Source organism: Chiloscyllium punctatum, chromosome 42, assembly GCF_047496795.1.
Source record: "Chiloscyllium punctatum isolate Juve2018m chromosome 42, sChiPun1.3, whole genome shotgun sequence".
Lineage (NCBI taxonomy): Eukaryota > Metazoa > Chordata > Chondrichthyes > Orectolobiformes > Hemiscylliidae > Chiloscyllium > Chiloscyllium punctatum.
Window position 1 is genome coordinate 38,187,060 of NC_092780.1, and position 22,037 is coordinate 38,209,096.

Consider the following 22,037-nt stretch of genomic DNA (forward strand, 5'->3'; position numbering starts at 1 on the left):
AAACAATGTGATTTTGACCCCCATGATTTGGCTGGAATATCAAGAGTTGAGCTGACATCCAATGAAAATATTATTGAAATATTGTCACAAGTTCTTGTTCTTTGCTAGTATTTTTTAGGTGAACAGGACTAAATCAATTGTTGTAAACTCATGACTGATCACCTCCAGGATTTCAGTGGCTCAAGAAGAAACAACAGGAGCATTTTTTAGTTTGTTTTGATGAACACAGATTAAGTTCAAGATTTCGACATGTATCCACAACCATTGATATCTACTCTGACTCAGCCACATTCATTGCTTGAATGAAGACTTACACCCAAAGACCTTTTTCTGCTGGATATCCCTAACTTCACTCCAAATACACTTACAAGTGTGATATGAACATGCAAATAAGCAACAAAAGTAGGTCACTCAGTCCTTTAAGTGTCCGTTGCCATTCAATAAGATCGTGGCTGATCTGATTTTAACTTCAGGTCTACATGAAGATATGAAGATGGCAGCCATTAACAAAGATAGTTGGAAAGCCATCAATGACAGTGATGACCTCTGAAGGATGACTGCTCGGAAGTGAATTGGAAGAGATCAGAAAGCTCCTCTAGTTGAGAAGATGTCCCTGAGAAAACAGAGGCCAGTGACTCCTGTGATTTCTGAGACCTAAAATGGGTAGGACAGGGTAAGTGAGAGGAAAATATCTTGAAATACTGTACACTCAAATAAATTTTAGGGTCCAGCTACACAAATAATTAAAATGGCATAAACAGGTACAGAAAATAATCCAAAAGACTGGTGAAATGTTGGTATTTATATACAGAGAACAAAACACAAAAAGTACTCTCTTTGTCTTGCTTCAGCTATGCAAAGCCCTGGTTCAATCGATCCTGGAACAGTTCTGGGCACCATCTGACCATGCAGATTATAGGACCTTGTAGATTTACTTGAATGATCTGGGGACTCAAAAGGCTAAATTATGAGGAGAATTTCCATAAATAATCCAACATAATCAAAGACACCTCCCACCCCAGTTATACTAGCGGTTTGAATACATGTACAAACAGATTCAAGAGCAGCTTCCTCCCCTCTGTTATCAGACTTTTGAATGGGTCTCTTTAATATTAATGCTGATCTTTCACTGCATCTTCTTGGCAGCTGTAACATTGTATCCTGCGCTCTGTTCTGTTACCCTGATGCACTTGTATAGTATGATTTGTCTATAAAGCACTTAAGACAACACTTTCCACTTACCTTGGTACACATGATATTAATAAATCAAATCAAATCAAATCAAAGTAGGCTTGTATTGCCTGAAATATAGAAGGCTCAGGTGTGACTTCATCAAACCTTTCTGCATATTAAAGGAAATAGGTGAGCTAGGTACAGAGAAGCTATTTCCACGAATTGGGTAGTGTAAGACTAAGGTACAAAGATGAAGAATTAGGAGTAGACCATTCACTGGTAAAATTAAGAAATATTTCTATATGCAAAATGGGCAGGAGTAGGGGTGGAGATCAAAGTTTAGATTGAGAATTAATCTAAGATTTGGTAACAGGAGAAGTGAGATAGGTAGATGTCTTTGTTAGCCAGAGGTATTAAGGACTACAGGGCAAAAATGGGCATATGGAGATAGGTTGGAGAACATGCATGATGGTCCAGGTTGGTGTGAAATTTACTGCTTAATATCAGTCATATTTGTAACTTAGCCTCTGTTGCACTTGCCTTTCTCCCATCAAAATTATTGCTTGATGTTTTCAGTGTTCTGAGGGTGTCCTTAATGAAGAACATTTGTTTATACCAGCTGAGTTATTCAAGTATAGAAAGCACTTGCCACATTACTTGTATAATCTCTTTCTCCTCAGCTACAGAGAAGTCTCAGTCCCACAGGGTATGTTTAATACAAATATCAAGAGGTTATAGAAGTATAAAGGCAACAACAGTTATCAGGGCTTCTCATTCCTCAGTTTCACCGCAAAGACCTTGGCCAGAATCGTTCTAATGAGGCTCCATGAACTAACCAACAATATATACCAGGTCAAGACATGCTGCACATATGTATTGGCTTTTAGTCCTGATGGATTGAGCAATTTCTTGTCTGTGTGGAGATACAGTCAATAGGACAGGGAAAAACATGCCAAATAGGGTAGGTGCTAAGATGTAATCCTTTCTTCAAAAACACCAAAGAACTGCAGATGTTGGGAATCAGAAACAAAAACAGAAATTACTGGAAATCAGAAACAAAAACAGAAATTGCTGAGGAAAAGGTCAGCAGGTCTAGCAGCATTTGCGGACAGTAAGCAGAGTTTTGGGTTCAGTGATCCTACTTCAGAACACTTCCTATTTCACCTAGTCCCTGACATCAAAACTGTCACAAAGATCACTGGGAAGGCCTGTGCCAAGGTTCCATTGACTAACCATGTTCAGAACAGACAGATCTACAACAGATAATATCTTTCTGATAGTATCAGTTTTTAGAGATGTAAAGAGATTATCTATCACCATTCAGCCTTGCTTTTGGGAATCTCACAAAAACATTTTGACGCCATGAACAGGACAGGTCTCTACTAAATGCTAAAAAAAATTCTAGCTCTTTTTCCAAACCGCACAGATTCATCTGGTCTTTCCACGTTAACCTGCAAGGAATCATTCAATTTGACATATGTGGCCTATCCTGATCAGAGACTTCTGCAGGCTTTCCCAGAAAGGAAACCAGTTCCAAAACTTGATCGTTTGCCTCTTACCTGTGTTATGTTTTCACTTGACAGTAGTTTTAACAAATTCGCAGTTACAAACAGGGTGCAATTGTTATGTTCTGGATTAGTGGTGCTGGAAGACCACAGCAGTTCAGACAGCATCCATGAAGGGCTTTTGCCCGAAACGTCGATTTCGAAGCTACTTGGATGCTGCCTGAACTGCTGTGCTCTTCCAGCACCACTAATCCAGAATCTGGTTTCCAGCATCTGCAGTCATTGTTTTTACCTGCAATTGTTATGTTCAGAGTGAACAACACACCACTGAAAGCTGGCAGCATATTCTGCCAGTTTGGCTGTACACTGATGGACAACATGTCTCTTGACATGTACTCATTAGAAAAGCAGCATCAACTTGGGCCAACTCATAAAATTGGCACAACATCATAGGATCATAAGAATAAATGCAGGAGTTGACCATTCATCCTTGGAGCGTGCTCTGCTATTTGATAAACGGCTGATCTGATTGCGACTTTAAAACCAGTTATCTATCTCTCACTTAAAATTTTCAATTCCTTCGCATAAAAAACAAATTGACCTTCAGGACCAAGGTGTTAATCTATAAGGCCTTTGTCCTCAGTGTGTGACTGTAAAATAACAAAGTCTGGGCAGACAAACAGACATTTTCCAAGAAGGAAAATGACTCAATAATTTCTATCTCCAAAAGCTACAAAGAATCCTAAACATCACATGGAAAGACAAAGTCAATGATGCAACAGCTTCTTGTTGGGTAAATGTGTTTTGCGTACTAGCACTGATTCAGCAAAGATTAAGTGTGAGATGTTGAAGAGGTTTGGCAGGGTAATTCTTGCAATTTTAATTCTAGGCTGTGGAACCTAGAACAAGGGGGCAAGGTCTCAGGATTAGGGGCCAATCATTTAGGACTGAAAGGATATCAAATTTATTCACAAAAGGTTGTGAGTTGTTGGAATTCTCTGCTCTAGAGGGTGGTGGATGCTCCATCGTTGAAATGTTTAAGGCTGGGATTGACAGATTTTGATCTCCTCAACCCATTGTTTTGTATTGAGTAACACAAATGTTAAGATTGACTCCAAGAACATGCTCCAAGACTGCAGTGGTCAACTGCTGCAAGCTCTTTACTCTGTACTTGGAGTTGTCAACAGATCTGTAACAAAAGACCTGTCATATTGTGGTGGTTTGTGGTGATTGCAGGGCAGAGTAGGAGCTCTGAAAATACATGTGGTGAAAAGAGGTTCTGTGAGACACAGTGGGATAGATATTGTGGATGAACTTACAGTACCAATATTAGTTTTGCACACATATTAAATATTTGCATTGCCAATTCTTCATAATCCCTATTCCACAAGATTTAAATTGTTTGAAAATGTAGTATATGAACAGTTTTCATTGAATGAAAATCACTTTGCATGTGTAATATAGATAACATAGTTAAGGGACACAGGCAGATGGACAAAAGATCATCAAACAGACAGACAGACATATGACATACTGTAAAAAGGATAACTAAATAAATAGACAAAAATAACAGACCGACAGAGATAGATGCAGGTAAGTTAGATGCATAACAGACTGACAGTTGACAACCTCCAATAGTATAGTCACCCAGCAAACTTTAAGAGAGATGGTTAGGCAACTAGAAAGATAGACCCTGGATACAGACAGATATAATTAGACAGATGCACGCTAGATTGTGAGTAGATTACAGATAGGCAGAGAGATAAAGAGAGGTGGGGTTGATTCAGAGACATTTGTTGCTGTGTTGTTTCACAAGAAGCTATTTTGTGATAAATAGAATCTGTGCAAGATATCATAGGGTGGAGGAGGGACAAAACTGTAGTAAATAGCAATTGTCATTACCCCTCAAACCTTCCTCCCCCTCCTATATTGCCCCCCTGCTGAGGTAATAAAGGTGCCTGTCCTGACAGCTCCTTTCCTCACATCAGTGTGAGAGTTATCAGCATTGGCTGCGACTGACATTACCCAGAGTGGAAGGGGAGGAGATCAGTGACACTAGCATTGTTAGTACTATTAATCCTTTTATCAGGCTCACAGTCATTAGAAGAAGGGAAGAAAAGGCCCCTAAAACTCAGGAGATGAAACCTGACAACATGAAAGGGAAACCTTTCAAACAGTGTCAGGCAGGAATTAACAGTTCAGCAAATTAGCTGAGAAAATAGTGAGGAGGTGAGGCAAAGTCATTGGGATGTGACCTGCTACTGGTTGGGATTGAATTCTTGGGCTTGCCTTAACAAAACAATGAATAAATGAGTCCTTACATAGCATTTCCACTTCTTAAAATGTTTCTGTTTCAGAAGAAGATTTTCCAACCCATTTCTTTAAAACTACTTGGAATATCTGCCCAGAATAGAATGTTAAATTAGGCAAAGTGTCCAGTGCACAATTATTTGATTGTTTTACAAATTACATTTCTTTTTCAACTCACTCTTATAATTATGGTAATGTTGAGGCTATTGGTACTGAGCATTACTGAAAATTAACACAGGTAAAGAACCTCTGAAATGTGTACACAGAAAGACATGAGTTAGGAACATACTGTCTGAACTGAACACCATGTTATAGTCCAACAGGTTTATTTGGAAGCACTAGCTTTCGGAGCACAGCTCCTTCATCAGTGGTTATGGAGAATAAAATTATAAGACACAGAATTTATATTATATTATAATTATCTTATGTTTAATTTATAATTACATTAATTATATCAATTGTAATATAATTACATTATATTTATATGATACATTCTGTGTCTTACAATCTTATTCTGCATAACCACCTGAAGAAGGAGCAGCGCTCCGAAAGCTAATGCTTCCAAATAATCCCGTTTGGACTATAACCTGGTGTTGTGTGATTTTTAACTTTGTACACTCCAGTCCAACACTGGCGCCTCCAAATCATGAACTGCCCAGTTCCTCCATAAACTGCTCCATTCCATAACATCAGCAACGTGCTCAGTATTGAAACATGGAAAACTACGTGAAATTGCAGGACCCTAAGTTGCCCTAAACCAAGCTCATCAGAACATTTAAAAAACACTTGGATGTATACTTGAAGCATCATAACATTCAAGGTTTAGATTAGATTACTTACAGTGTGGAAACAGGCCCTTCGGCCCAACAAGTCCACACCGCCCCGCCGAAGCGCAACCCACCCATACCCCTACATCTACCCCTTACCTAACACTACGGGCAATTTAGCACGGCCAATTCACCTGACCTGCACATCTTTGGACTGTGGGAGGAAACCGGAGCACCCGGAGGAAACCCACGCAGACACGGGGAGAATGTGCAAACTCCACACAGACAGTCGTCTGAGGCGGGAATTGAACCCAGGTCTCTGGCGCTGTGAGGCAGCAGTGCTAACCACTGTGCCACCGTGCCGCCCATTTATGGGTCTAGTGCAGGTGAGTGGGACTACTTTTGGTAGTATAGACTCGATGGGCTGAAGGACCTCTCCTGTGCTATACGATTCTATGATTTTTAGGGCTTATGTGTTCCACAGAAGTAAATTTTTAATGCACAGTAAGCTTTAATTGCTGCCAAACTCTCTATTACTGAAAATTAAGTTTGCAAGTGTAGCATCTCATTTATTCATGTTTTGAAAAATATTATGAAGACTGTCAGCACAGAATTGTGGTTCAACATGCCTGCATATGCTCCACACACACTTTCTCATAACCATGTTCAGCTAACCCCAGTGACATAGCATTTATTTTTTCATTCTTCATGTGCTTTCCTGGCTTCCTCTTAGATACTATTTCCTCTTTAAATCCTCCACAGTTACAAGTTTCACATTCTAACTATCATCTGGATAAACAAGTTTCTCATGAATTTGCTACTGGATTTACACATAAATATCTTTTACTTTGTGGGCGTGCAATGGGTACGATCCTTACCTCTGAGATAGAGGCCTCTAGTTCAAGTATAAATCCAAGATGGACTGGTATTTGAACCACTACACAGTACGTAGGCCAACAAGGGGTGATGCCATATTGGATTTAATACTGGGGAATGAACCTGGTCATGTGTTAGATTTGGAGGTAGCACTTTGGCGATAGTGACCACAATTTGGTTATGTTTACAATAGCAATGGGCAAGGATTGGTATATAATGCAGGGAAAGAGGTATGCATAGGATGAGGAGGGAAACTGCAGGGGATGGACACATTTGAAATGTGGTGCTTATTCAAGGAACAGCTACTGCCGGTCCTTGATAAGTATATACCTATCAGGTAGGGAGGTAGTTGTCGAGAGAGAGAGAGCCATGGTTTACTAAAGAAGATGAAGCTCTTGTCAAGAGAAAGAAGAAGGCTTATGTGAGGATGAGGTGTGAAGGCTCAGTTAGGAGGCTTGAGAGTTATAAGTTAACCAGAAAAGATCGAAAGAGAGGGCTCAGAAGAACTAGGAGGGGACTTGAGAAGTTGTTGGCAGATAGGATCAAGGAACCCTAAGTCCTTCTATAGATATATCAGGAATAAAAGAATGACTCAAGTAAGGTTAGGGCCAATCAAAGATGGAAGCTGTGTGTGGAATCTGAGGACATAGGGGAAGCACATAATGTATCAGTATTCATCAGTATTCACATTGGAAAAGGGCAATGTTAGTGGGAATACAGAGATACAGCCTTCTAGATGAGATGGGATTGCGGTTGACAAAGAGGAGGTTTCAGCAATTTTGGAAGATCTGAAAATAGACAAGACCCTTGGGCCAGATTGGATTTATCCTCAGATTCTCTGGGAAACCATGGAGGAGATTGCAGAGCCTTTGGCTTTGATCTTTAAGTCATCATTGTCGACAGGAGTAGTGCCAGAAGACTGGAGGATAGCAAATGATGTTCCCTTGTTTAAGAAAGGGAGTCAGGACAATTATAATTATAGACCAGTGAGTTTTACTTTGGTTGTGGTTAAGGTAGTGGAAAAGGTGATAAGAGATAGGATTTATAATCATCTGGAATGGAATAAGTTGATTAGGGACAGTCAACACGGTTTTGTGAAGGGTAGAACTAACCTCATTAAGTTCTTCAAGAAGGTGACAAAACAGGTGGATGAAGGTAAAGCAGTTGATGTGTTGTATATGGATTTCAGTAAGGCATTTGATAAGATTCCACATGGTAGGCTATTGCACGAAATACGGAGTTTCGGGATTGAAAGTGGTTTGGATCAAAAATTGGCTAGCTGAAAGAAGACAGAGAGTGGTGGATGATGGGAAATGTTCATCCTGGAGAACAGTTACCAATGCTGCAAGGATCTGTTTTGGGGCAACTGCTGTTTGTCATTTTTATAAATGATCTGGATGTGGGAATGGAAGGATGAGTTAGTAAATTTGTGGATGATACTAAGATAGGCAGAGTTGTCGATAGTGCTGAATGATGTTATGGGTTATAGAGGCACATAAATAAGATGCAGAACTGGGCTGAGAAGTGGAAAATGGAGTTTAATGCGGAAAAGTGTGAGATAGTTCACTTTGGAAGAAGTAACAGGAATACAGAGTACTGGCCTAGTGATAAAATTCTTGTCAGTGGAGATGAACAGAGAGATCTCGGTGTCCAGGTCCATAAATCCCTGAAAGCTGCCATCCAGGTTGGTAGGGTTGTTAAGAAGGCATATGGTGTGTTGGCATTTATAGGGGGATTGAGTTTCGGAGCCATGAGGTCATGCTTCAGCTATACAAGACACTGAAGGCGTATTGGCAAGACACTGATAAGACACCTGGAGTATTGCGTACAGTTCTGGTCACCACATTATAGGAAGCACTTGGAAGTTTTGGAAAGGGTTCAGAGGAGATTTACTAGGATGTTGTCTGATATGGAAGAAAGGTCTTACGTGGAAAGGCTGAGGGAACTTAGGCTGTTTTTGTTGGAGAGAAGAAGGTTGAGAGGTGACTTAATTGAGATGTATAAGATAATCAGAGGATTAGATAGGGTGGACAGTGAGATCCTTTTTTCTCGGATGGTGAAGGGGACATAACTTTAAATTGAGAGGTGATAGATTTAGGACAGATATCAGGGTAGTTTCTTTACTCAGAGAATAGTAGGAGCGTGGAACAGACTGCCTGCAACAGTAGTAAACTTGTCGACATTAAGGGCATTTAAATGGGCATTGGACATACATATGGATAATAGTGGAATGGTTTAGATTAGATGGTCACCAGATTAATTTCACAGGTCAGTGCAACATCGAGCACTGCAGGACCTAAACTGCGTTGTAATGTTCTATGTTCTATGGCCAAACAAGTAGCATTCATAATGTAGCCAAACAGCTTCAACCTGTAAATCCTTCCAATGATTGGTGGTTTGAGCTGGAGAGATTCCTGGTTGGTTGAGTAATAGGAAGTTAAGTTAGAGCTTCTATCATCACTATCCCTTGCTTCAGACAAATAACATATATGTTATAGCAAAAGTGCACATTTCCATAGCAGCCTCCTGAATGGACTACTATGCACCATCTAATATGTATGGTCCCCAGTTCTCGCCCCACCCACTGTTTTGTTTTCTTCTTGAAGTGGTCATTGCTAGCAACACCAGCATTTGTTGTCTATCCATAATTGCACTTGTACTGAGTGAATAACTAAGGCCGTTTCAGAGGGTAGTTAAGAGTCAACCACATTGCTGCAGGTCTGGAGTCACATATAAGCTGGCAGATGGCAGATTTACTTCTTTAAAAGATATTAGTGAACCAGATGGATTTTTATAACAATCGCTAACTGGTGACCATTACTGAGATTAGTTTTTCATTCCAAAATTTTATGGCTCTGATGATTTGAATGAGAATTTAGGAAGCATGGTTACTAAGTTTATGGATGATACCACTGGTAGTGCAGTGCATAGTGAAGAAGGTTATCAAGAGATTACAAAGGGATCTTGACCGATTGGGCCAATGGGCTGAGGAGTGGCAGATGGAGTTTAATTTGGATAAATGTGAATTGTATTTAGCTTCCACCTGCTGCCATTTGAGCTCATATATCCAGATCATCAGCTCTGGTCTCTAGGTGACCAGTTCAATGGCATTATCACTACACCAGCATCTCCCTGTGAAAATAATTCCTCAACGTCAAATATATCAAACTCATTCTCATCTTAAAAATCTCCATCAAATTACCTCTCAGTCTTCAGTTTTCAAGATATAAGCACTTCCATTTTGTTTAGTCTTTTCTGGAAGGTGTAACCTTTCAATTCCAGCATCATTCTAGAAATCTTCCTACATCTTCCCCAGTGCTTCTGGGTCCTGCTTATATATGGAGATCGGAATTGTACATACGGTTCCAAGTGTGAAATAACCAAGAATCATTACAAGCTTAAAATCATTTCTTGGCTTATTAATGATATCCATCAGGAAATAAAACTCAGTGCATTTAGTTGTGTGAATTAATGCTGGAATTTTTAAAAATAAATCTCTGTTTAAGTCTCTTTCTCTCCTTGATAACCTAATATTTATTTCATCCTCTTTGGACAGATTCTAATGTTTGCAGTTGGAAAACCAGTGGGGGCTCTTGGGGAAGTCCCACATGTATTCCCAAGATGAGGGAGACTGAATGGTAGATTTTTGGAAAACTAATTGACGACAAAGCAGACAAAACCTTTAGGTGAGTGAGATTTAAGCGAAAGAATACTTTCTACCCCTCAGCAGCATCAGTTTCTGGCACTGCAGACAACTGAACACAATGAAGACAGAACTAATTCTTCTTTGTTAGAATGCAAGTTCTTTTAAGATATTAGAAAAGACTAAAGCTGAAACTTCAAATACAGCAAAACTAAAGCTTGCAGACCTGTACTGACGTGCTGAGAGTACCTCATCTCTCCCTCTTTTTTATTAGAAATGTGAGGCTGCTGATTTAATTTAAAATAAAATGTCTGAAAGCACAGATCCAAAGTGCTGTGAGAAGAAAATAGAGTTTGACAACATCAAAACAGCAATTTTCAACATTAAGAAGGCCAGATGTTTGTGGTTCTGCCATTTTCCTTTTCCAGAACAAAACGAAAAGCCTCCATGATACTAACACTCCCTTTTTGGGACAAAGATCATCAAAAAGCAGAAATCTGCTCCAACAGCCATAAAATTCTTAAAGCAGCAGTTTAAAACACACTTACAATGTAATTTTCTACAGATGAAAGAATGTAGAGCAGAAACCTTATGAATTAAGCATCCAATGACATCATTATTGAATTATAACTGTGCTCTTCTATTTTACAGATCAAGTGATAAATGATCCCAGGAAAAGAGCACTAAAAATTTGCTTGTCATTGAAACGAAGGGTTTTCACAGACTTAACACATCCAGGCTTTCCTCAGATGTCCAGAAAGATGCAGAAAAGGTCTGGAATGTATTCCATAAAGATCAATGCAAATTTAAAAAATAATTTTAAGATTAACAGACTCTGACTAGTGTCATTACAGATGACAACCTGAAAAATCTATTGATCAGTTTGTCAGAAGATGCCACAACAAAGGGCATGAGTGTGACTTTTCGGAGTCCAGCAGAGAGGCTCATTGATTTAGTCATTGATTCGACATCTTCTAAAGCATTTCAGAAGTACCTTTAGGCAAGTGAAGGGGATACCATTAACACATTACTTGAAGATTAACACAAGTATGAAGCCATAATGGTTGCTCAATAACAATTGCATGCTATAGGTGTAGCCAATATTATTGCTACAGCCAGCAGAGTGCATGGAACCAAAATCTGTAAGAGACAAAGCTTGTTGCACTGACCCAAGATCTTTTCATGATATCCATAAAAAAGTAAGTTTGATTTCTTAATAAAGTTAGATCACATGGGATTCAGGGAGAGATTGTCAACTGGATACAAAATTGGCTTGATGGTAGAAAAAAGAGGCTAGTGGAATAGGGTTGTTTTTCAGATTGGAGGCCTGCAACCAGTTCCGCAGGGATCAGTGTTGGGATGACTTTTGTTTGTCATTTATATCAATGATTTGGATGAGAATTTAGGAGACATGGTTAGTAAGTTTGCAGATGATATCAAAAGGGGCAGGACCTACATAGTAAATGACAGGGCCCAGAGCAGTGTTTTTGAACAAAGAGACCTATGGCTTCAGATACATAGTTCTGTGAAAGTTGTGTCACAGGTAGACAGGGTAGTTAAGAAGGCATCTAGCATGCTTGCCTTCATTGCCCATACAATTGAGTACAGGAATTGGGATGTTATTATTGAAGTTGTTCAGGGCATTGGTGAGGCCACTTTTGGAGTACTGTGTACAGATATGATCACCCTGCTATAGGAAGGATATTATTAAATTTGAGAGAGTTCAGAAAATATTTACCACGATGTTGCCGGGCTGGAGGGCTTGAGTTATAAGGAGAGGCTGGGTAGGCTGGGGTGTTTTTCATCGGAGGTTGGAAGTTGAGGGATTATCCTCATAGAGGTTTATAAATCCATGATGGGCATAGATAAGGTGAATCACTAAAGTATTTTCCATAGGTTCGGTCAGTTCAAAGTTTAAGGTGAGAGGTGAAAGATTTAAAAGGGATGTGAGGGGCAGCTTTTTCGCACAGAAGTTGGTTCGTATGTGGAATGAATTGCCAGAGGAAGTAATGGTTGCAGGTACAGTTGCAACACTTGAAAGACATTTGGACAGATACATGAATAGGAAAGATTTAGATAGATATGGGCCAAATGCAGGGAAATGGGACTAGTTTAGATTAGGAAACTTGATCAGCATGGACAAGTTGGACCAAAGGGTCTGTTTCTATGCTATATGACTCTATGACTCTGTGTGGCACAAATGGACATTCAAAAGACCAATCCAAATTCCAGAACAAAACCAGCACCAGTACAACTGCACAACACTGGCAACAAGGAAAGTGTTAAGGAGGTGCACTAATCCAGTTACATTGGTGAGGTCAGGGTCAACCAAGTGAAAGACAAAGTTCAGAAGATGACCACACTATGTATACGGTATATGTGATCAGAAGCTTTTACAACAATTAATATCACATATCCTGAAAAGACCAGTAACACATTTGGAAAGCTAAAGGAACGTATTGAAAGCTTATCTCAACATTTTGCCACTACATCACCTAAAAGATATTTACTTTAGCAAGTGACATCCCATCATATATCCTATGAGAGACCATCTCCCAACATAGAGCAGATTAATAATTCTGTGCATTCGCGGAGCCATACTGCAATGTCAGCACATCAGCTCCATGAAACCATTTATCTCACAGAATCACAGAGATGTTACAGTGCAGAAGGAGGCCATTTGGTCCATCGTGCCTACCATTGGTTCTCCAAACAAGCATCATTACCTAATGCCAATCTCCTGTGTCCGATTGAAACTTTTCTATCTAAATAATTATCTCATATCCTTTTGAGTTCCTCAATTGAACTCACTTCCACCACATGTCCAGGCAGTGCATTCCATCCAAAGTAATTGCTGTATTAAAATTATTTTATCACACAACTCTTGCTTCTTTTGCATATTAATTTAAATTTATGCACTCTGATTCTTGTTCCTTTTACATGCAAGAACACTTTCTCCCCAACCCTAACCCTATCTTCTCTATTAAGTTTCATGATTTTGAAAGTCCATCAAATCTTCTCTAAGCTTTTCTTCTCTCCAAGAAGATCAGTCCCAACCTCTTCAATCTCCTCATACCTGACATTTTACCATTCTTGTAAATTGCTTCTGCAAGCTGTCTTCATATCTTTCCTGTAACATGGTGGCCATAACTGTACACAATACTCCAACTGAGGCCTAACAAGTGTCTTATACAATTTCAACATCACCTCTTTGCTCTTCTACGCTCTGCCCCATTAATAAAGCTAAAGACACAGTATGCTTTATGAACTGCTCTCTCCACTTGCCTGTCCCCTCCAATGATCTGTGCGAACATACACCAAGATCCTTGTTTGGAATTATATCCCTTATTTTATATGGTCTTTCAATATTCTTCTGACCAAAGTACATCACCTCACATTTCTCTGCATTGAACCTCATCTGCTCCATATTCGCCCATTCCACTTGGAATCAATCAACCTAACAGATAGGTCCAACTGTGCATGCACAGATGTTGGTACGGTCATAATTCATGAGATTCAAAGTACACCCACTGTGAAAGGGCCGGCCACATGTGATGTAATCAAATCAGTCAACAATCTTCAAGGATATAACATTGACATGAACTGTAAGTAAGGTACAGGATGGTTACATCTGACAGACTGAGCATATTACCGAAACCACACAAAGACTAAAATATTCATCTTAATCCACACATTGATTGGCTTGACTATGAAGTTGAAGATGTTCTCAAGGCTGATCTGTTACACTTTGGTCACAGCCAGGGTGAACAGTTGCAATTGGCAACTGCTGAGGATGAGCAACTACTGAGTTGCAGAAAGTCATTATCTAGGGATGGCCTGACCATGTTAGAGAAGTACCTGAGAGGAACCATGTGTTTTGGCAGTACAGATATGTAATTGGTATAATATTAAAAACAGTTTGTAATGATACCACATAGTAACTCATGGATATTTAATGCATAGAATGCTAGCACATGAATTTCTACTCTGGACAGGGATGAATCAAGGTATTCAACAGCTCAGGAATGCATGTGAGGCATCCAAATGTATTGATACCAGAAGAAGCCTCTACATTTGTTTTATTCTTCTATGGGATGAAAGTATCTCTGTCAAGGTCGTTATTATTAGCCTGCCCCTAATTGCCCTTGAACTGAGTGGCTTGCTGAGCTATTTCATTGGGTGGTTAAGAGTCAATCCAATTGGATCTGGAGTCATACATATGCCAGATCAGGAAAGGACAGCAGATTTCCTTCTCTAAAGGGCAGTAGTGAACTAGATGGGACTTTTACAGTAATGTTTGCAATTAGATTTTAATTTAGCTTTTAATTCCAGATATTATTGAACTCAAGTTTGTCCATTTACCGTGGTGAGGTTTGAACCCATGCATCCAAAACAGTGGCCTGCATTCTTAAGTAACAGTGCACTGAAATTTTTGCTATATGCCTCGACTTCTCCGTACATGATGGGCCAGACATTCCATGGAAAAACATAGCCACAGACCTATTCACAGAGCACAGGGAAGATTACATCCTTGTCATGGATTACTTCTCAAAAGTACCCATCATTTGATGACTTAACAACACAATGAGTACAACCAATGTTGAGATGTAATGTGCTTATATCAGGTTATTTGGTTTCTGGGTCATGTAGTATCTGACAGCAGACAGCAATACACTGATAAACCGTTTACAGACTTGCCTACTAAATGAGGACTGACCCATATCACATCATCACCACACTAGCCACACTCAAACAGTCTAGCAAATCAAATAGTATGTATTGTCAATTCATTAAATGTTGAGCAACAAAGTATGATTTTCACATTTTTTCAATACTAATGGTAAAGGAATTACCATCACCAACTGAATTTATGCTTGGAAGGGAAATGTGAATGATTTTGCACGCCAACCAATTATCTAAACATTCCAAGAGAATGGGCATTCTTCTAAAAAGAATTATAAAGAGATACATGATGAGCAAGCAGCTAGAAACCTATTAAAGCTGCACACTGGGCAGAGAGTGAGAACTGGAGAGAGCCTAAAATCAAATTGGCTGGACCAGCAATATTAGATGACATCTTGTTTTGGCTAGAGCTTTCTAAACTCTTCTGGACCACAACTTCTGGGGCTGAGGGAGAAAAAAGAAAAGCAAAGAGATGAAGGTGGCTAGAAACCCAGAAAAGAGGCCCAGAGCACAGCCCAAAGTATTCCACCCGAAATAGAGTCAGAAACAATCAGCATAAAAAAGATCAGCACAGTTGCATCTGAACTTTAGTGTGGATTATTTATTTTGCACCTAACATGTTTTTTGTGAACTGCCTGAATTTTTTAGAAGGAGCAAAAAATTTAATAATATATAGACTTTAGGCGTGATATCGAAGCTGTTCTTTATCAATGCTGTCTGATCTGGTTTTAACTTTGAACTATTGTTGCATGAACCAAAGATTGTGTTCTGTGTTGCTAAACAAAGGTGACACTTTGAAAGATAAGATTTTAATCCGGTATTAATGTGATATATCGCGTGCACGGTTTGCATACTCGCTTGATCTGACTAATCCTTCACTTGAAATTGGATCAGCTCGTTGAGCTGCTGTACTGTTTTATAGTCTTCCTGTTTGTTTTTTCTGTTATATTATCTTCAAAAGAAGTCAAGGCTGAAAACACAGCAGAGATTCTAATAGGCAATGCTACTACTGATTGCAATTGCTTAATAAAAGTGCTTATTAAAATCAAAGAGTAGTCCTCCAGAAGTTTTCAAACCAACTCTTTGAAACTAAAAATTACATTTTGAGCTCTACTCCACACATCTCCAGCTATTCATCCATGGAATGCACATCACATGTGCACGGGGGACATGATGACCTAGTGGTATTATGGCTGGACTGTTAATGAGAGTCCCAGGTTCGAATCCCACTATCGCAGGTAGTGGCATTTGACTTCAATGAGAATCTGGAATTAAGAGTATAATAATAACTTTGAATCTATTGTCAATTGTCTGAAAAACCCATCTGATTCACTAATACCCCTTAGGGAAGAAAACAACCATCCTTACCTGGTCTGGCCTAAGTGTGACCCCAGACCTACAGGAATGTGCTTCACTCTTAACTCAGAGTTAGCGCTGGGCAATAAATACTAGCCCAGCCACTGATCCCACAACCTGTGAATGAATAAAAAAAAAACTGACATTTTGTCCTTCCTGTTGCAGTATAATCTGGCAGACCTAGATGAGGGGCTTGACAGAGCACTCAGGGGGTAAAGGTACCTGCAACTCCCATGCCCCACAGATGACGTGGCACTTTGCATCAAATGCCAATGGCTAGTGGCTGTGAGCCTCAATAATAGTGACCTGTTCCTGCCATACGCCTTGTCCCAGCTCCCCTACACACCTTCATTCTGTCCAGAAATGCAAGCTGTTCATAGAATCGTAAAATTCCTACAGTGTGGAAACAGGCCATTTAGCCCTCAAGTTATAAACGACCACCTGAAAAGGACCCCACTCAGACCTATCCTCCTACCCTAACCCTGTAACCCTGCATTTCCCATGGCTGATCTTCCCTACATAGCCTACACATCCCTGGGCTCTACAGGCCAATCCATCTTTGCACTGTGGGTGGAAACAGGAGAACCCAGATGAAACCCACACAGACATGGAAAGAATATGCAAACTTCACACTTACAGATGTCCAAGGGTGGGATTGAACCGGGTCCCTGGCGCTGTGAGGCAGCAGTGCTAACCACTGAGCCACCATACCGCCAAGTGTTGAAGTGCCCATGGATATCTTGTTCTCAACTCCAAACCCCTTCCTTCACAAATTCTGAGTTCAGCCATCCAACTTTGGCAACCCCAGGAAATACCAAAGCCATGTGAATCTGATGATGACATTTGCATGCTGCCAGTAATCTGACATTCACATCCACCTGTTCATGCATTGTAACTGTAAAGGCTGATGGAGAGTTGGCATCAGCACATGTGGCCTTGAGTGGGCAGCAACTAGGACAGGGTTAAAAGAATAGTTTGTTTACCTGACAGCACACTGAAGTGTGATGTGATGAGCCAAGCAATGCTGCAGCAGTCTCCAGAGAGGAGATACAAGAAAGAACTGGATGGGAGAACTTACTGGCAAATCCAGAGAATTTCAGACGCTTTGCAACAAGATTCCAAACTTTAACTCATCTGTAATAGGCTGCCTGGCCATTTTAACAGTGATATATTAGACCTCCAATTTGCTGCTTCATGCTTTGATTGCTGTGAGTATTTGTCCACATTTGGGATCCTGTATTACATCAGCCTGTTGAACTGTACAATGTCAAGATATCATCAAATGCACACAGGTTACGGTCAGGTGGACACATATCCTTAGAGAATGCCATGTAATACAGCTAACAAGCTCATCCAGGGAATCGAGGCAGTCCCTCATAGGACAGCGACACAAATTAATTTCATTCCCAGCATGGCCCGGTAAAGATTCTTCAATCTAATTGGATTAGTAGGAACACATTTACCCTGCTCTTACAGGTTCCAGATTGCCTATAGCATGGTGCTGAAAGGTGTTTACTCATTACAGAAAATTCCATTGCCAAAGGCCACAGAAAACATGATGTACAGAACTGAAACAGGCTATTCGGCCCAATCTTCCCATGCCGGCGGTTATGCATTTCTCAAGACACCTTCTATGTTTCTTCATTTAAATGTACCACCATGACATTCTGCTCTTTTCTCCTTCCTTACTTATCCAGCTTCCCGTTAGCCATTACATATGATTCAATTCAACCACTATTCCTAACCACCATTTGAATGAAGAAAGCTCTTGTGAAATCTCTGTTGGATTTCTTGAGGACTATTTTATATTGATGGCCTCTAGTTACACTCAGCTCCACAAGAGCCGGACGGGTTGAGCTGTAGGAAGAGGCTGAGTGGGCTGGGGCTATTTCTTCTGGAGTGTTGGAGGCTGAGAGATGACCTTATAGAGGTTTATAAACTCATGAGGGGCATGGATAGGGTGAATAGACCAGATCTTTTCCCCAGGATAGGGGAGTCCAAAACTAGAAGCCATAGGTTAAAGGTGAGAGGGGAAAGATGTAAAATGGACCGAAGAGGCAACTTTTTCACGTAGAATGGTGGGTGTCTGGAATGAGCTGCCAGAGAAAGTGGTGGAGGCTGGTACAGTTACAACATTTAAAAGGTATCTGGATGTGTATATGGATAGGAAGAGTTTAGAGGGATACGGCCAAATGCTGGCAAATGGGATGAGATTAATTTAGGATATTTGGTCAGCATTGATGACTTAGACTGAAGGGTCTGTTTCCACACTGTACATCTCTATGACTCTATGACAAATGTGAAACATTTTCTCTGTATCCACTCTATCAAAGCCCCTAATAATTGTAAAAACTTGCTTTAACCCTCATCCTTCTTTTTATGAGAAAAGTGACACAGCCTGTCAATCCTTTCCTGATGTGTAAACTTGTGAATTTCTGGCAAACTCACTGGACATTCTTAGTTTTATAATATAGCAGCCAGAAGTGCACAGAGAACTCTTGACTTTTAACAATAGAGTGTCACTGGTTCACCACTGACTGCAAAATCCAACCATTGAATTTTTCTTTCTTTTCTGATTTTCTCACTGTCTTTCCTGATGACATTGCTTCTCCAGTATATCCTGTGAGGAGGCAATATTCACCTCTCAAACTGCTGACTGTCTATAGGACAGACAATGTGAGGGATCTGTTCCTGACCTGACAAACTCTCTCACACCCAGAAGACAAAGAGAAATAGAAGCTGCACCCTAGCCCTACACCACCCCCTCCCATTTATATCTCCACTCTGGAGGCTCCCTGCCTTCCATCCTGATGAAGGGCTTTTGCCCGAAACGTTGATCTCCCTGCTCCTCGGATGCTGCCTGACCAGCTGTGCTTTTCCAGCAACACATTTTCAGCTCTGATCTCCAGCATCTGCAGTCCTCACTTTCTCCTAGAGATACTGAGGCCAACTGTACACATATCTTACAATTAGAAAGCAGAGAGCTCTCAAAACTAAAAACCTAAAGGACTGCGGATGCTGTATATCAGAAACAAAGACCAAAGTTGCTGGAAAAACTCAGCAGGTCAGGCAGCAACCGTGAAGACAAATCAACGTTAATGTTTGGGACCTAGATGAAATATCCAGAACTGAGGAAGGGTCACTGTACCCGAAATTTTAACTTTCATTTTTCTTCACAGATGCTGCCACACCCGACATCTCAAACCTCTTTGCAAATAATGAAATCATTTTTTTTAATCTCAGCCTCTCTCATACACATGCTCTCTCTCATACACACACACACACAGATACACCTGCCATACTCACACCCACGCACAGGCTTATACTCCATCACTCCCACACACACACTTTACCAAGCTTTCACCCACGCAAACACACATTCCCTTGCGTGCACTGACACTCACACTCACACTCACATGCACACAGTCTCTGTCTGTCTCTCTCTCTCTCTTTCATGTACGCACACACACATAGAAGTCTATGGGGTGAATTTGCATTTGCAGAATTACATTTGCAGATACATGCTATTTTGTTCAAAAAATACACAATCTGCAGGGAGTCAATGCAGAAGTCAATACATGTAATATTATGTAAATTCCACTTTGGAAATAGAACCAGTCTGACTCAAGATTTTTATCTCAGCAAACGTAGAAGCTTTTTTTTTGCACAGAAGAATCCTATAAACTACAACAGGATGAACCCAGATAATCCGTGTTTGATTGGAAGTCAGAAGTCACGCAACACCGGGTTATAGTCAAACAGGTTTATTTGAAATCACAGCTTTCAGAGCGCTGCTCCTTCATCAGGTAAGGTCTGTCCATCCCAGTCCAACACTGGCACCTCCACATCATGATTGAAAGTGGACTTTCTCCTGGATGGAGGGAAACTCGCTTCAGCTGCTTTCATAAATGTCTTGTAATGTATGTGAACTACCACTAGATGGCGGTTCAGTTTAGTAACATCTCTTCGAGGTTCACTTCTGAAAATGTAACATTTCCACAGCTGAGCACTAACCCAGCTTGAGTTAGCTGATGAAATGTCCAGGAAATCTAAAACTTTCTGATTCAGAAATATGTGACACAACTGAGCCACTATGACACTTGCCCAACGTTAGGTTTCTTAACGCAGCCCAGCATTTTAACTTGACAAGTTCTGATTCCTATGGCAAGGCCTCCAGATGTGATGTGAACCTATGGCACTATTCGAAGAAGAGGAGGGGAGTGCTCCAACATTAATGACTGAAACAACATCATCAAACCAGATCGTCAGCTCAAACTCTCATTGACATCTGTGGGATCTTGCTGTGTGCAGATCGGCTGCTCCGTCTCCTAATTTACAAAGTGATTGGACTTTATTGGCTGCAAAGCACTTTGGGTCTCCCCATTTTCTTCTTCTGTGCTCCAATATATTTTCTAACTCTGTCTTCACTATGTTCTCTGACTAGGAGAACAAAAAGGCTCCCTGGGCCTTATGGGGGTTGGCGGGTGGTTTGAGATAGTCCAAGGGGCAGGAGTTGCATGAATGCCACAAGAGGGCAGAATGTCCAAAGTGGGATTCACCAAACAACAACATAATTGCTGCCTGCAGACTCATTTGCTACGAATTGTAAGCTGCGGACGTTAAGCAATGCTTTTGAAAAATTCATTTGGCTCTGATGCTGAGCCAGCATGTAGGTGAATAAAAATTGAAAGCCTGTAGTTTATGTCCTGGGACAGGAAAAGGCAGATTGACATAGCAGGTGAGTCTGGGTGGGCAAGCTTGTTTTGATGTTAGGAAGAGCATTCCTGCATCCACCTCAACACAACTGCCCATTCCTTCACACTGTGGTATCCACTCATCTTGGGAGAATGTGCCAAGAAGACATGACCTCTGCATTGAATACGGTCTGTTGTGCCTGTAGATGCCAATTCCTGAGTGGCAGACCATTCTGCATATGGCACAGATGAATACCATAGGCCCAATTGATGTTTGTTCTTTCCACTGCATTGAATAGGTGCCAACCACAATTGACAAGGTCCCCACACAATGGCACAAAGTAGATCAACATGTTAGAAGATAGCTCTGCCCACACCACCCAAACTACAAAACTTGTCCAAAAAGCCAATCCCTCACGATCTTATGCACTTGATATTTATCAAAGAAATTAATAAATATTATGAAAGGCTCAGTTGGGTAATGAAGATTGTGCACTGATCTGTGCATCTTGCCTGAGAGCCTATCTCGCAGTCCCACATTAGAGTTTGCAATAACGTCATCACATCAGCATTATTGATGACCTCTTATTCTGTGGTGGGAGCTTGTTGGTCACACAAGCTGTCTGTTCAAATGCTCCTCAAGAAGGTTCACCGGGAGCATTCTGCTATTTCCCAGTGTCAAGCCAGGGAACGGCAGTCAATTTATTGCCTGGTATCTCACACTCTCTCAAGGACATGAGTTACCAGTGTCATCCACCCATTCTCCTTTTCACCAGGATGACAGGAAAACCTGGTATTTATCGCTGAATTCAAGGGAGTAGTTTGTTTCATTGTGGTCAATTCCTATTCCTGTTGGATGGAGGTCCAGGAACTAAATTGACTCACGTATGAATCCATTATAATCTCCATGCAGACAATACTTTCCACATCTGAAATCCCAAACATTACCATCTCTAACAATGGGCCACAATTCACCAGTGACCCTTTCCAATCCATTGCAGTCTTGTATGGATTTGTCTATATTACAAGT